The sequence below is a fragment of the Anguilla rostrata genome, chromosome 3 (assembly GCF_018555375.3).
Source record: "Anguilla rostrata isolate EN2019 chromosome 3, ASM1855537v3, whole genome shotgun sequence".
Classification (NCBI taxonomy): Eukaryota; Metazoa; Chordata; class Actinopteri; order Anguilliformes; family Anguillidae; genus Anguilla; species Anguilla rostrata.
The window spans coordinates 64,313,803-64,328,412 of NC_057935.1; the positions used below are offsets into that span (position 1 = coordinate 64,313,803).

The window sequence follows — 14,610 nt, forward strand, 5'->3', positions numbered from 1 at the left end:
TGTCTGAAAGAGTAATATAAAATAATGTATGAGGTAAAAAAAAATGCATAGGTAATAAATCATTTCTATCTTTGCCAATATATTGCAGTATGTTGCAATACATTGATATCACATTTATTTCAATATTTTCCATTTCCATAAGGGTAGTGCTTCATCAGATATTCATGCATCGCTGCTCGCTTTGCAAATCTACTGTCCATTTCTTACAGGATATCATGGTCATGTTTTGAGCAGGTTTTCTGGGAGGGCTAACCACAGATCATGATCCCAACTAGCTTGCAGTGTGCGTGTACTTAACCCAGTGCTCTTCCAAAATGTTTCAGGACTCATGGCAATGGACGTGTCATGTCACTTTGATGAATTTTTATGTTCTACCACCATTGCCATATGTGTCTCTTCTCAAACACATCTCCTCCAAGCTCCAAGAATCTGTTCACCAACAGATGTCTGCAGTGTGTGCATCTGGTAACCGAAGGGATTTTTTTTGTCCTGTTTTTACATTGTTATTAATTGTGACTACACGTAGGTCCTGCTAAATAATGTAGTAAAGATACTTTACAGTCCACAGTTATGGATTTTCTGAGACGTATCTCTAAACACTGCTTTTTTTTTTATAGAATAGTTTATTCACTACCTGGTCTGTCTCTGCCTTTTTTTAATGCACGGTACTGGAACATAAATGAGTGCTGCTTCTGGAATAAATCCAGCACACAAACTAAACTTGTTTATAAATGAGCAGTGCCGAGCAACTGAAGAGTTGCTACAATAATTTGTTCCAGAGGAGGCTGGCGGAGAATTCTTTGACTTTTCCAATCAGTTGAGTTGCCTCGTCTGCCACAAATGCTCTCAACCACTGAATCAAGAATTCTTCCTCGCACCGCACTGAAAAATGTCATTTTCCAGCTTTGCTTCATAGACAATGCCTTTATCTTTTCCTCTCTTCTTTCCCCCTAAATACATTTTCTACACTCCGTGTGGAGGTGGGATGCATTATGAAATGACAGCTTTCTGCACAGGTTTGTAGCAGGGTGATGGCAGCCTGGTATCTGACATCATTCTTTACACCTGCATTGCAACAAAGTGCATGCTGCTTCCGTTCAATGGGGTGCAACCTATTGTGTCATACTCTATATTTACTTCTTGTCAATAATATGCTCAGATAAACACAGCAGTAGAAGGCTGCACACAGTATGTAGTGGTTAAGGTGAGATTTTAAATGAATACTGAATGAATCATTTGAATGGAGTTCATCAGCACATATGCTGTACTTTTTACTATTTTCTTTCTCTCCAGGCATGGAATCAATGAGAAACTACAATCACAGATTGAGGAAAAACTACAATCACCAGTCCTTTCTGTTCATCTGTGACTTCCTTGCCCTTTGGCTGGTAAACCAAGGTAGGGCTAAATGGAATCCCATGACCCATCACGAGGACAATATTATCATCACAGTTCATGTACATTATGCCCAGTGAGACCAAATTACTGCCAGGTTGTGCAGTAAAAAGCATATCTACATCTACTCTGGTTAGGTGGACTAATTATTTTCCATTCTTTAGTTAACAGAATAATGAGGATAGACTACTTTGTCCTTTCTATTAAATTAAATGTCTGGGGATGTTCAGGTATAGGTTAATGAACTGGAGAATATCCAGGACAGTGCAATCAAAGCTCAGCGATTATAGCCGCAGTTGTTGCATTTCTGTTTTTACCTCTAGCTTGGGCAGTCAGCTCTCAGGGGATTCCACTCCTATTGTTTCAGAAAACCATAATTAGTTGAAGCACTTAAGGTGTTTTTTCTTATTGAATGCTCAGCATTTCTTCTAATTACTCACCAACTGCAATACATAAGGTTGTGCAATATTTGAGATTTATAACTGTATGTCATGTCGTGTGTGTCTGACGGACAACCTTCAACCTGCCACAGCTAAGGCTGGAGGTTTATCACTGAAAATATTTGTACAAAGCCACTTAGTTGACATTCGAGTTATTGAAAATCGCGAAAACCTGAAAAAAGCGGAAGTGTTTAAAAACATGAATTTATTAAATTATTTAATAGATCTCATGCGCAACAGTGGGAAACCACTGAAATAACACTAACGACTGTAGCAGTAACAGGTGCTTGAAGTTTTAAGTGCCACTAGGAACACATACGAGTAAAAAATATGTTGATAGGCCAGTCCATTTTTATCACTTTGGCCCATCATGGAAAGGGAGTGCATGTTTTTTTTTTGTTGCCTTAAATTTAACAGAACGTAGTTAGAAACAGAGCATGCTAAATTGTATCACAAAAATAATAAAATTGGGTTAGCATGCCATATTCGTTTTGATTTCTTTCTTTGTTTTGGTACGTGTTGTACGTGTAATACATTGCAAGGTTAGAGTCTTTTGTGGAGCGCATATTGTCGCTAACAACCTCACCGTAGGGAAAAGGTGCACAGTTAAACAGGAGCCGTCAAACATCAGATTGCAACAAAGGCAGGAATTTAATCAGTACAGGCTACACTGTAGCACTGTAGCATTGCAGCATTCGGCAATGTAATTAAAATGCTTAGGCCAGGGGTGGCCAACCCCGGCCCTGGGGAGCCGCAGGGTCTGCGGGTTTTTGTTTTCACCTTAAATACAACAAACGCTTAAGACTAAACAAACCAGGTGAGGTGAGTTAACTGTGTAATCAACTGCTTTAATTGACCAATTAACTGCAGGATAAAAGCAAAAGCCATCATGCACCGCGGCTCCCCAGGACCTGGGTTGCCCACCCCTGGCTTAGGCCTATACAAATCACACTGTAGGCTACGTTAAAGCTGAATTAGGCTACCAAAACTGATGAAAAATCACGGAAAGCAATTAAATACTAAAAACGGAGGAAATCGTGGAGATGAAAAAAAAAATAAAAATCACGGAATCCGTGACACCCATGAATTCCTTGCCAAACACCCAGCCGTAGCCAGACGCTAACCAAACTTGTTTGAATCGTGATGTAGGCTACTTCATGCACGACTTCCAAGGTAAGAGCCTTGACAACATCCTGCTTTTCCTCCAGCAGAAAGGACTACATCAACTTTATGCTTTAAATTTATAACTAGCTTATCTATATCTACTGGCTTTTTAAGAGAACATTTTCTGCGATGGGATGTGCTTGTTGCAGCCTTTTTTGGCCGCAGTGTTTTCGCCTTGCCCTTAGGCCCTTTGGCTTTCTTTAAACGCGGGCTTCGTGGTTGGTTTTGAGAACAATTTAAACGATTGATTGTAATTGTGGCATAGGCCAATTGAAGAAGTTGGGCGACTAGGCATTGCAGTATGACTGTATGGTTGCTCGTGTGTGATTTTTTTTTTTTTAGGTGACTTTAAACTTTCGGTCTGCAATCCGCGTCAGTGTATCATCCATTGTTGTTCTGGTGCGTTTGCTACTGCCTACCAAGCCCGCTAATGTTACATTCTGAACAACAATTAGTAATTGCGAATAAGAACGTATGGTGAAACTGTAACGTTTGGTTTATTTGGTGTAAAATGTTACTCAACCGCAAATTGTGACGTGTGTATTACAGAATGCAATACTCAAAATGTGTTTGCAAATCCAGAGGTGGAAGAGTAGAATTGGGTGTGGAACTCACATTGGGGGTTCAGTTTCCAGCAGGGGTGCTGCCTTTGCACCCTGAGCAGGGTAGCTGACTTGAATTACTTAAAATTTACACAGCTGGATACTTTTCCAACGTCAAAATGTAATGTGTGTGGGTGCTCTGGGTAAGAGTGTCCGCTGAATGCCGAAATATACCCTAACGCATGTAAATATATCTGTGGGAGATGGCTAGAATTAAAACGACCGATTCTCTCCTCTTTCGCGTTATCCATAATATTCGCATTCGGAGCACAGACGGATGTCCATTGCAGTGCTGCAAGTAGCTGTGCAAGTTCACTCGATCATAAGAATGCTGGATTGATCGACACGCATTCGACTCAATCTGGGACCCTCACCTCTTCTATGGAAGATTTATTCGACAAATTGGGGTGGTGTGGAATGTTACTAGTAACATACATGTGGTGCTGGCAGATACATGTCCGTAAGCTTCAGTGTCGTTCAAGTGTTTCACGTATAGTATGTAAAAACAAGCCTCTAGACTCCTAGCGAAGCCTGTGTATGCCTTGAACCATTAACAAATGCACCTGCTGTAGCAAGCCGTCCTGCTCTGACGCGTCATTTAACTGTATATTTATCTTGACACTTAAATAAGTTCCACAAATATCACTTCACAATCATGCTATGGCTGCAAGTTACAGAAGTGTTCAAGAGAGAGAGAGAGGGGACTTTCATCCGCTTCCTCGCTCACATAATTAACATGACAAAAGGATTAGGTTTGTCGGGAGTATGCAATATAGAGTGACCTGAAATGGCAATGCAACAATGAAAAGCAGGATAGACTTCAGAAAATTACAGATTCTGCGGAATAAAGAAATTGGTTTTCTGTAAAAAAAAAAAAAAGACAGTTATAATGGTGACATACCCTTGTTAAAATCAAAAATATTGGAGAAGAATACCCTAAAATAGGCAGATTAACATTTCAAGTCAAGGACATTGCATCGCTTCCTGTACCCCTACTGTGACGTTCAGAATACCAATTCTGTTGAATGCCCTGCTTTGCTAACCGCTTAAAGCACTTAGACCAACTGTTTCAAGTGCGAAAATGATTCCTTATTCAGGTTTACAAAGACACTCAGGAATGGGATGTTGTAGTTTTTATACCTCAGACATGAGTTATTGCTTTAGTTAAGCAGTCCAATCTGCAATGATACTTATCTGCAAAATTGTCACTATTAAAATGTAAATGATATGCATATTAATGCCCTATCTTTTGTTAATTTTATTGAATTCATTGTAAGAAAAGATTTGGAAAAAATAATTGTCCATTAAGATGACAAGTGTATTTCACAAGATTGGTTACATCTTTATCTTAATTTCTTCAAATTATTTTGGATGGAAAACAAGGATAAAGTTATGTTGTGAATATTTGTGAAAACATTTGTACATATTACGGTTGTCAGTAATATGCAGGAATTCTGCAGATGTCAAACGGGTATTTAACACTTTCTTAATGAACTACTTTCACCAGGTCTGGTTAATACATAACATAAGAATTGCAGGATTGACAGATTTATTTATTTAGTTTATTTAAGCAGGGACAGTGTACAAAGAACATTAACCTTATATAAAACAAGGAAAGATGTAATGTACCGGGTTATAGCAGTTTGCTAATTTCCACCCGTAGTCCCTGTAATGCCATCATTACATAGGCTATGCCCATGGACAAATCAAGACGTAGGCTAACTGGAAGCGCACATTTCACCCGTCAAAATATCGGCAATCCCTTTCCTTCCCAGCCTTTTTTTTAAATCTTAAAGGACGCCGGCGGTCGTCTTTGTCCTCTTGCTACGGGCTCCAACCCCGTGTCCTTTTGCCCTTTTGTGTGCGCGCCGCGAGGCCTCGGCGTCGGAGCCATCTTAAGCCGCGGCCGCTCCCCGGCCCGGACCCCGGGCCGCTCCGCGTGAAGTAGCCGGCGCTCAGCTGCCGCGCCATTTGGTTGCTCGATATTCCGCGTCCACCTCGCTAACCGAACGGCGCGCTAATGAAGAAAAGGACGTGGGGGGAGAAGGGGGGGGGAGGACTTGGCTGGCATTTCCCGACTTGCTAACACCGCCACCGCCCCCCCACCCGGCTGGCCGGCCGGCCATCGTGACTCTTGCATTTCTGTCCGACGGTTTTGCGATGACGCACGGCCCTGCTTCCAGCTGGGACCTGTGCTTCGCAGAGCGGCTTGCTCTCCCCTCTGGGGGTCGGTTTTGGGGGCGTTGTTGGGGAAAGGGGGGCAGCGGTGCTAAAGCCCAGCGTGTCTTTCTTTTTTTTCCGGCTCAGTTACACATTTCATGTGTATAAGACGAGATTTTGGTTTTGTCAGAGCTCACTGTCAGTTTCTGTTGGGTGTCAGCAAGACAGAATGTTCGGGTCAGAGTGAGGCGATGCACATGACACTGACTGCGTAAAAAGATTAGGCGTATAGCTGCTGTCGTGAAATCTGTGCATAATTTAGTCTGAACCCTCGAGTATGATGTTTCCTTGTGATATGCTGTATGCGTAACCTGTAAGGACATGGCTAGGCGCATGCAATACCTACATATATACAAGTACTTTAATATGCACCCACATAAGTATTAGTATGTGTTTACTGTTTAATGTTGATTGTGACACTAATACTGTACAACTGAAATTCAATATTTCATAAGTCTGACCACAAAAATGTTCTCTTCCCTTATGCGCACTCATGCGGCTGTCTCTGGGCGATTCGGTTAAAAACAGTTCAAGCTGAGGCTATTTGCATTATACATAGACAATGTGACAATGCTTACACACACAGGTGAGCCTGAACAGCCACATAAATTTCACATGAGCTTTGCAAAGCCATCACATATTAATGGCTCTGGCTTGAATGTAATGGATTTGAACACGGTCTGATGCGATGTTTTCTTTTTGTGGCTGGCCTCGTGTTACACAGGCTGAAGTGGCCTGGCCATCGCCGATCTCGAGTTTCCAAAATGTCCGAATGCGCGAGATGGATGGAACCGACAAACTGTTCTATCACTGCACAGCATGTTTGCGATTTTAAAAATGTAAAAGTTTCGCTGTGTTACTTTTGTTGAAACGCACAAGCCTTTTGGTGCTGCGAGTGGGAGTGTGAGATTAGTATTCTGTGTGCCTGATACATGAGACTTGACATTTAGGATCTTACTCGTCGCTCACACACACAAGCACACACTTCTCATGTTTATTCCTCATTCCGAGCCCGCTGTAGTGATTACACAGCTGAAGCACTTTCTTAAAAAAATGCACGAAAATATCCAAGCTCACCCAGAGGAGGAAGAGGAGAGGAGGAATTTGGTGGAGCTTGAGAGAAAGCGGAAATGGTGTCATGGTGGAAGCCTTTTAAATCTTGGTTGATTCCTGTAAGGCTTTTATATTGCAGTTTATATTTTGGTGACATGGAAATGTGTTAAACTCATGAGTGGGGTGAGGGGATTTTGGATATGAAAAAGGGATCTGTCCTGCCTGGTTGTTTGCCGCATCTTCCTGATAAATGCCGGGGTTGTATTGACCGGACCTCTGGTGAATATTGAGCCACTTTCTGGAATCTGAACTAGATAAACACTTTTACCGTTATATTTATTTTGAGGCAAGGTTGTCTTATTTCCTTTTTCGCCGAAGAAAGGAAGATGGCCTTTATGAAGTACGGTGGGCTTATGCAAAACCAATGGATGAAACGATGGAGTCGGCGGGCCCTGAGTAGTGACCTAAGGAAGGGGTTGTTGGAGGACAAGGACGGGCTCCGACTGTTTAGTCACACAGGCACCTGCATTAATGGGAGTGAATCACCTGTCTGAGTCACAGTCCCTAACCCTGGGGCTCCCAGCCCTGTTCCAGAGACCCGCAGCGAGTGCTTTTTTGTTGTTGCTCAGCACTTAGTCGATCATTTAAAGCAGAATACATGTTTAACTGGCCTCACCTGGTTTGTTTGGCCTGAGCTGGTGGCCGAGTTGAAGATGAAAACGGAAATCAATTAATTTCTGTGGCTTCGCAGCACCAGAGTTGAGGCCCCCTGTCCTCACCAGCGCTCTTTGCTCAGGTCATACGGTCGGTTGTCTTGTCATTGTAATAGGAGGGGGCATGCCCTGCACTTTGGGGAGATTTGTTTTCATTAAAATGTACGATGCGATGCAGTGAGCCTGATGCTGCTCGCACTTCCTCACTTCGTTTGCTGAATGGCATCGTCTGGCATATCCCTGTTGCACAGAGTGCTCCGTTTCCCTGGTGCCATCTGATTGGATGGAACCTGGAGTCGCCGGGCAGCGGACGTGCCATATGGCCGTTCGGGTGAAAAGCGAGTCAGGGTCCCGCCTCCGTGGTTTTGCGAGAAGGTGGAGAGGCGAGGAGCAGTCCAGCCAGACCCCCTGACTGGGAGGGAGGCACAAAGGGCTCAGCGTGGGAGGGGGGCATGGGAGGGTCAACGGAAGAGGCTGCGCACGCCAGCTCCGCCTCCTCCACGGCCGCCGCGGCGAATGGGGAGGGGCGGGCTGCAGACGTGGCGTGAGCCTCCTGGTGGGCCGTGAGCTCCAGAGCTAATCCTGTTACAGGTGATTATCGAGCGAGAAGGAGGAACAGGCAGAGCCTCACCCCCACATTATTTAAGCCCCTTTTCCTGCCATGCAAAATGGGCCTTTTTTTTTTTTTTTTTTTTAAGGGGAGACCCCCGTGCTTTCAGTTTTCCTGCCAGATGGGTGTTTGGAGTGTTGTGACTGCTCTGTGGCCAACGAGCTTTGGAACAGGAGGGAGGGTGCCTTACATTTTGTGTGTGTGTGTGTGTGTGTGTACATTAGGCCTATTTCTTTCCACTGCCTGTGCTAATTCTGTATAAAGTGACTGTTCACAGAAGACAGAGACGAGAGAGAGAGACAAGGTTTTTTTGTGTTTGTGTGTGTAAGTGTGTGCAAGCGAGTAAGTTCAGTCTTTCTGCATTTCTGCAGGCATGAATTGTTTGTGTACGTGCGTTTATGCTTGTATGCGCGCATATCTCTGTATGCCTGTGTCCGCATATGATTGTATGTATCGGAGATTCTGAGGGCTCACTGGGTAAAAAAATAAGCACAGATTGATGCCAGGGCGTTCTTAGGCTTTATTTTTTCTGAAGGTTCAAGTCGTTTGCGTTTCGCTGTTGGGCAGCTCATGGCTCATTTTAATGTACGGCGAAACTGGAAGCTGAGCATTCGTACTGTTGTTTTTTTTTAAAAGAACTGAATCCACACAAGGTCAGCAGCCCTCTTCCATTATGGAGGATGAATTCAAGGTCGTTGAGCATTCTATTCTAGCAGCCACCATAAAACACCAGACGCTACGGTAAAACTCAAGGAGCCGCTTCATTCGAGATCAAGGACTGCGTTCTCAAATGTCTGAGGTTTTATGTGTCTTTCATAGGACTCACTAGTTAACATTTGCGAACAGAATCTATCTTGTTGCTACTTTGAAAACTTTGAAGAGTGATTTGAAAAGTAAACGCAGAAATTTCCATGCGTTCAGGCCTTCATATAAGAAGTTGTCTCGCTTTAATTGTGTGCTGTGCGATGTTATCGTCCTTCTGATCTTGATATTCTCTCATCTCATCTTTCGTATATACATGTAAACCCTTCCATGTTCTCGTATTCAAGAGCAGCTATTGATTACGGTTATACAAATTAACAGATTGAAGTTGGGATCAAGTTGGGATCACATTTCGACAGGCTTGAAACAACATTAATGCACACTTTCAAATGAAAGACCCATCTACGGAAAGCCCCATGTACAAGAGCATTGATAAATGCAATGTCTCACAATGAATTAGACTAAATGTATGTTGTACATTTTTGAAATTTAAGAAGTTAATCATTTGGATTTTGTGATCAGATTCAAGATTGTTATTTCTGTTTTGCCTTTCACTAGCTGAACATGATATTAGAAGAAGAATACAATATTTGGCCCACTTTATAAGCAAAATAACTATCAGTAACGTTGTTCTTAAACCTCACCATAACTCCTCATTTATGTAATTTCAGAAGCACCAGTAATTAACCAATTGCAGAACAGTGCTGCTATAATTGCTATTGCAGCCAAGTACTGCTATAAGTATTTATTCTCCATATAGGCCTACTATTTAGAAACCATAATGAGATGGGAGATCTTTCATAAAGTATTGAATTTGCTTTATATTGCATTCTGAGATGATAATATTGCAAAATGAGGCACTTGTGCCTGTAAAGCCTGCGCAGGAGAAATTACAGTGCATTTTGTTCTACTTTTTCCTTTCTAGTTGCATTTCAAAGTGCTGAAGTTTAGCCTACTTCCAGACAAAAAAAAAAAAAAGAAAATGTCAACGTACACTTGAATATTAATCTGTGGCAGCGTAGATGACTGGGAAATAACACTTTCCTTCAGCATATTGGCGCATTTCCACAAATAATATTGCAAAGTTTAGCATAAGTCAAATAAAGTGCCACGATAACTAATTATCTTGGTGCAATACTGGTAGCACTCGGATTCAGGCATGGCATTGTGGTTCACCTATTACGTACAGAATATTATTAATTTTGAAATTTGAAGGGGTGGGACATTTTCCCTTTTGAATATCTGAATATACCTTCTTTTTTTGTTGAGTGGAGGTGGGGGGATTAGCTTATTTTTTCATTTGGAAGCACAGCTCAAAATCGCAGGTTACTTTCATAAGGCCGTCCTGTGAAAGTAATACCAAAGCTATTGTTTAATATCATAGAGAGAGGAGAACTCCGCTTTGCGAGGAGGAGGCAAACTTTATCATATGCCTCTTTTAATGAAGTGGATAACAGACTTGAAATTCGTCTTCAATGCAAGCTTTCTCTTACCACCTGTACCAGTTAGTTTTCATAACATGAGCAATTGCTTTAATTCAGCTCTGTGATACCACTTAATGGAATGCGCATAAATAAAAGATAATTGCGACTTTTGTGTTAAAATCTTGGGAATCATTATAATTGCATGAGTTTTGTTTTTTTTGTTTTTTTTCCCAGCATTGTGGTGTGGTGAGGCTATTGGGGTGTATGCCCCTGGCGTTTGCTTGAAGATGTCCTTCAGTTTGTTTTCCAAGGCCTGTGGTTACAACACCTCATGCATGAATCGTACTTCAGGTCAAACTCAAGGCCCCGGATCCAGATGGTCCGAACTTTATTGGTTTTAAGCGGGTTCTCATTCCATGTAGCTGTAGTCTGTGAGCCCGGGTGCATTATGGATCAACCTTCACACCCACTCACTTGCTAAGAGTTTAAATTGCTAAAATTACAACAGCAAAAACAAGAAGGGGGGGAAGTCAAAACAAAATAACGAAAAATAACAAAGAAACAGCCGCAGCAACGCCAGCGAATGACACGCTGTCGATCGAACTCCTAAGGCAGGGAACGTGACCAGCCTGAAAAGAGTTAAAAGAAGCTCTCTGCCCTGTAAGGCGAGGGTGCGGTATGCCCTTTCTGCGTACGCTGCGGATCCAAAGGCTCTGCTTACCGCGGAGTTCACCCGCCGTCACATCTGAGGGGCGGGGGGGTGTGGGGGCGGGGGGGGGGATCACAGGGGCCTTATGAAGCCCAGGCAGCTGAGTCACACTCTCTCGGTTCCCATGGGACTCCTTCAAAAGCTCTTCTTCCAGTGGCCTTTCCCAATCCGCTCTCTTTTATCGTCTTGTAGGTGCGCCCAGTGTAGAGGGACTGGGTGGGTGGGATCGAGATTTTGGGCTGTTTTAAAAGATGTACTTTGAGTGCCCCCTCCCACCCTTCGCCCTGATCCTTTCCTATGTGGAAGAACGCCTAAAACTAATTTGGCTTCCAAAATGTACATTTCATTGCATTTACATTGTTCAAAACATAATGTATTGTGGAATATTAATAATATATTTTCCTTACACAGTTATAAATTATACATCCAGTTAACTGCCATAATGCATGTTAGGGCAGTCCAAGGTATTGAATTGATCCAACCGATTGAAGGAGAGCCACATTGTGCTGTTGAGTTTGCTTTGAAGTCAAACTGGTCCTTTTGTAGTTTTCCAGTATATTTAAGGCTGTGAGACAAGTTCTTTCTTTAGAAAGGGTGGAAGTAGTTTCTCACTTTGGCTAGCTGCACATTAGCAACTTTAATGTGCTAACTTATTCCCTAGCCACAAGCTATTTGAGCGAATTACTAGGAACATTCTTTGGAGATACCGGTGTACATTCGCGAGGAAATAAAGTAGCCATAACCACCACACAAAATACAAAGGCTTGGAGCGTGTAGTCAGTAGCAAAAATAAATGAACTAGAAAACAAACTAGAATGTCAACTTGCCACATTTATGGTACTTGCACTGTTTAAGCACAATTCAAATATAGAAAGATCAGCAATAGCCCATTACACATTAACAATGAATACTGGGCCATTGCAGCAATCTTGCGAATTGGAAATGTAAACAAACTGTTGATACCTTGTTCTGAAATGCATTTTCTTTGTCACAGAATTTCTCCTCGCTGAGTTGAGAGACTTGGCCACTGGATCTGCGCCCCCCCCCCCCCCAAACCCCTTTCTGTTGCCCTTGCCAACAACAGTCGCAATGCGAGTATGCGCGTCCGGTCTTATCTAGACATGGGGAAGATATCACTTCTGCACATGCTCACAGTGTTACTTAGCGGTGGGTTGAAGTGCCATAGAACGGAGGTGAGAGAGGGGTGACTGCGTGCGCTCGAGTGCGGGAGGTGGGGGGGGGAGTTTTATTTCATTTACCAATGACAGGACTGTATTTTCGCTCGGCTGGGGGGCTCCCTGACGGTGTGGGGGGGCTCCATTCTGCCGCCGCTGCGTGGCTGTCTTTGTGCTCCGCACATCGTACCACTCTTTGTCATTCGTGTTTCTGCCTGGCAAAATTGTAAGGGAAACCTATCATTTGCATACTGATTCACTTTGGGCTAATTGGCTGCCTATCATGTTCAAACTGACAATTTTGTGGACTATTACCTGTGATTACAATTTTTCATGTGAGGTAGAAGTTGGAGAGGGGTGACACTCGATGAAGACAGGTGGACACGCGAAGTGCGTAGTTCACGAAATAAAGATCTTGTTGTTGCTAGCTGCATGTATCGATTCATTGATGCAAGGTGCATTCTATTTTTGTTCATTGTCGTACTTCATCTGTTGCTCTTCGACTGGCAGGTACGCCCTGCAACACGCGTGACACACAACGTGTCCTAATTCTGTCACGGATGAACAGTCGCTGAAATGTGAAATGGCCGCCGCCGAATCCGTCGACCCTTCGGACATCTTGAAGAGGGGGGCGACAGCCGAGCCAACAGGTTTCCCGTTGAATCGAAGGGGCGCGGTGCCTGCTTGCTTCCTTTGAACGATGCCGTCAGACTTGACCCGTCTGAGAGAATTCATGCAGCGCCCAGTTTGTTTTACTGTTGTCGGACGCTTAACCCCTTTAAGGCATGAATCATCTTCTTTAAAAAAAAAAAAAAACAAAGAAATAAATATATGAATCTCAAATCTCTAAAGACGGTCTTGTTGCGACAAACTCAGGGTTTTATTTGGTATCTGACACACATGCGTGCCTTGGAACGAGCAGCATTTGTAACAGACCTCTCTACATCGGATTCCTCATGGTCGTCATCCAAGCCCCAAACATACAAAAGTAAACATTTGTTGAGGCTTAGATTTCTTCTTGGAATAAATCGGCCATTTGATTTGCTGTAATCCGTTTCATCCAATTGTTTGTCTTGTCTTTTTTTTTATTTTAGAGTTTTTCCATTTTTGCTGGCTTCAGTGTAGATTATCATTTATTTGTGGGCTTTGCTGCATATTTATGCCAGTTCCTTCATGCGGTCATTGACATCTACTGTTATCTGGGGATATTATTTTGTTCTGGGGTCATTTGGAGAATGTTCATGCCTGATGTTGAGGAGTTGGAGATGGATGAAGTGAGAGAGTGTGTAAAGTTGTCTGAGCCTTCTGGGCGACTCGGCTTGTGGCCAGGTTCGGTTCTCGTTCTGCCAGTTAGATTTTTAATAAAGCAGGAATATTGAGCAGTTGATGTTTGTCTTTTCTCATTGATTGAACACGTTAGCATTTCTATTGACATGGCACAAACAGGGTGCCCTTTGGTAGAATTGTTCTTTGCAGACCGTGAACTGGCTGTGTTTTGATGTTACTGTACTGCGAAAGAGGGCAGTTATAGGGTTAAAAATGAGTGTTTTGTACAGGTTATATATTCACAACACATTCTGTTTTTGGTTGAAATATTATTTGCACAAGGAGGACTTGGGTGAATGAAGCCATTTGTAGTCTTTTCTGGATTGATTGGTTAATTTCTGTTGCGTGAGATCTACTTTCGCATCTTAGAATCCGAAAGAGCATTTGGGGAGATTTGCTTTTGTGCAAATGAATGACTAGAGACAATTTGATAAATTGATTGTGACGATCTGTCAGTCTAGACTACTTAAGGAAACATTTTCACTCCATAATATCTGTTGCAACATTACAATTTGACATCAAGAAAATATTTATTTATTTTAAAACTTATTTTAAACCTTGACGCCTTTCCTGATCCAATGGAAGAAAGAACATTTCCACTTAATATTGAACGACGAGACTGCAACATAGGCCCCATATGAGCTTTCTGAGAAATGGCTGTTTATAACTGGCTTTCCTGTTTTTTAAAATTTATTTAAGATGTCACATCTCTCTTGACATGTCAGTGCTAATGCATTACAACTCTTTTCTTGTCTGTTTTCTGATTAGTCAGCCATTGCAAGCAGCATGACTACCTTCCTGTTTCTTACTGATACGATAGTCACTTGGAAGACATTGATGATGATGGATGAGATTGTCTTCAACTCCACTGCTGGTATTTTGTGTAATAATGAGGGAGGCACAACAGAGTTATTGTGAAAGGGGGCAACAAAAGGCAAGTTGCTTTTAATGGATGTGCAGCACTTTCCAGCCCGATTAAGACAATTTGGGGATTTATTTAAAGGATTAGAGATTCTG

The 14,610-nt window shown here is 42.6% G+C and overlaps 1 long non-coding RNA gene across 1 annotated transcript; it reads left to right on the forward strand.

The window, feature by feature from the left end:
- The first annotated feature begins 2,707 nt into the window (after positions 1-2,707).
- LOC135251674 (uncharacterized) lies at positions 2,708-13,652 on the forward strand. Its single transcript, XR_010329178.1, has 2 exons — positions 2,708-3,008; positions 12,778-13,652. It is a non-coding gene; the product is annotated as an uncharacterized LOC135251674 (long non-coding RNA).
- Positions 13,653-14,610: the final 958 nt, after the last annotated feature.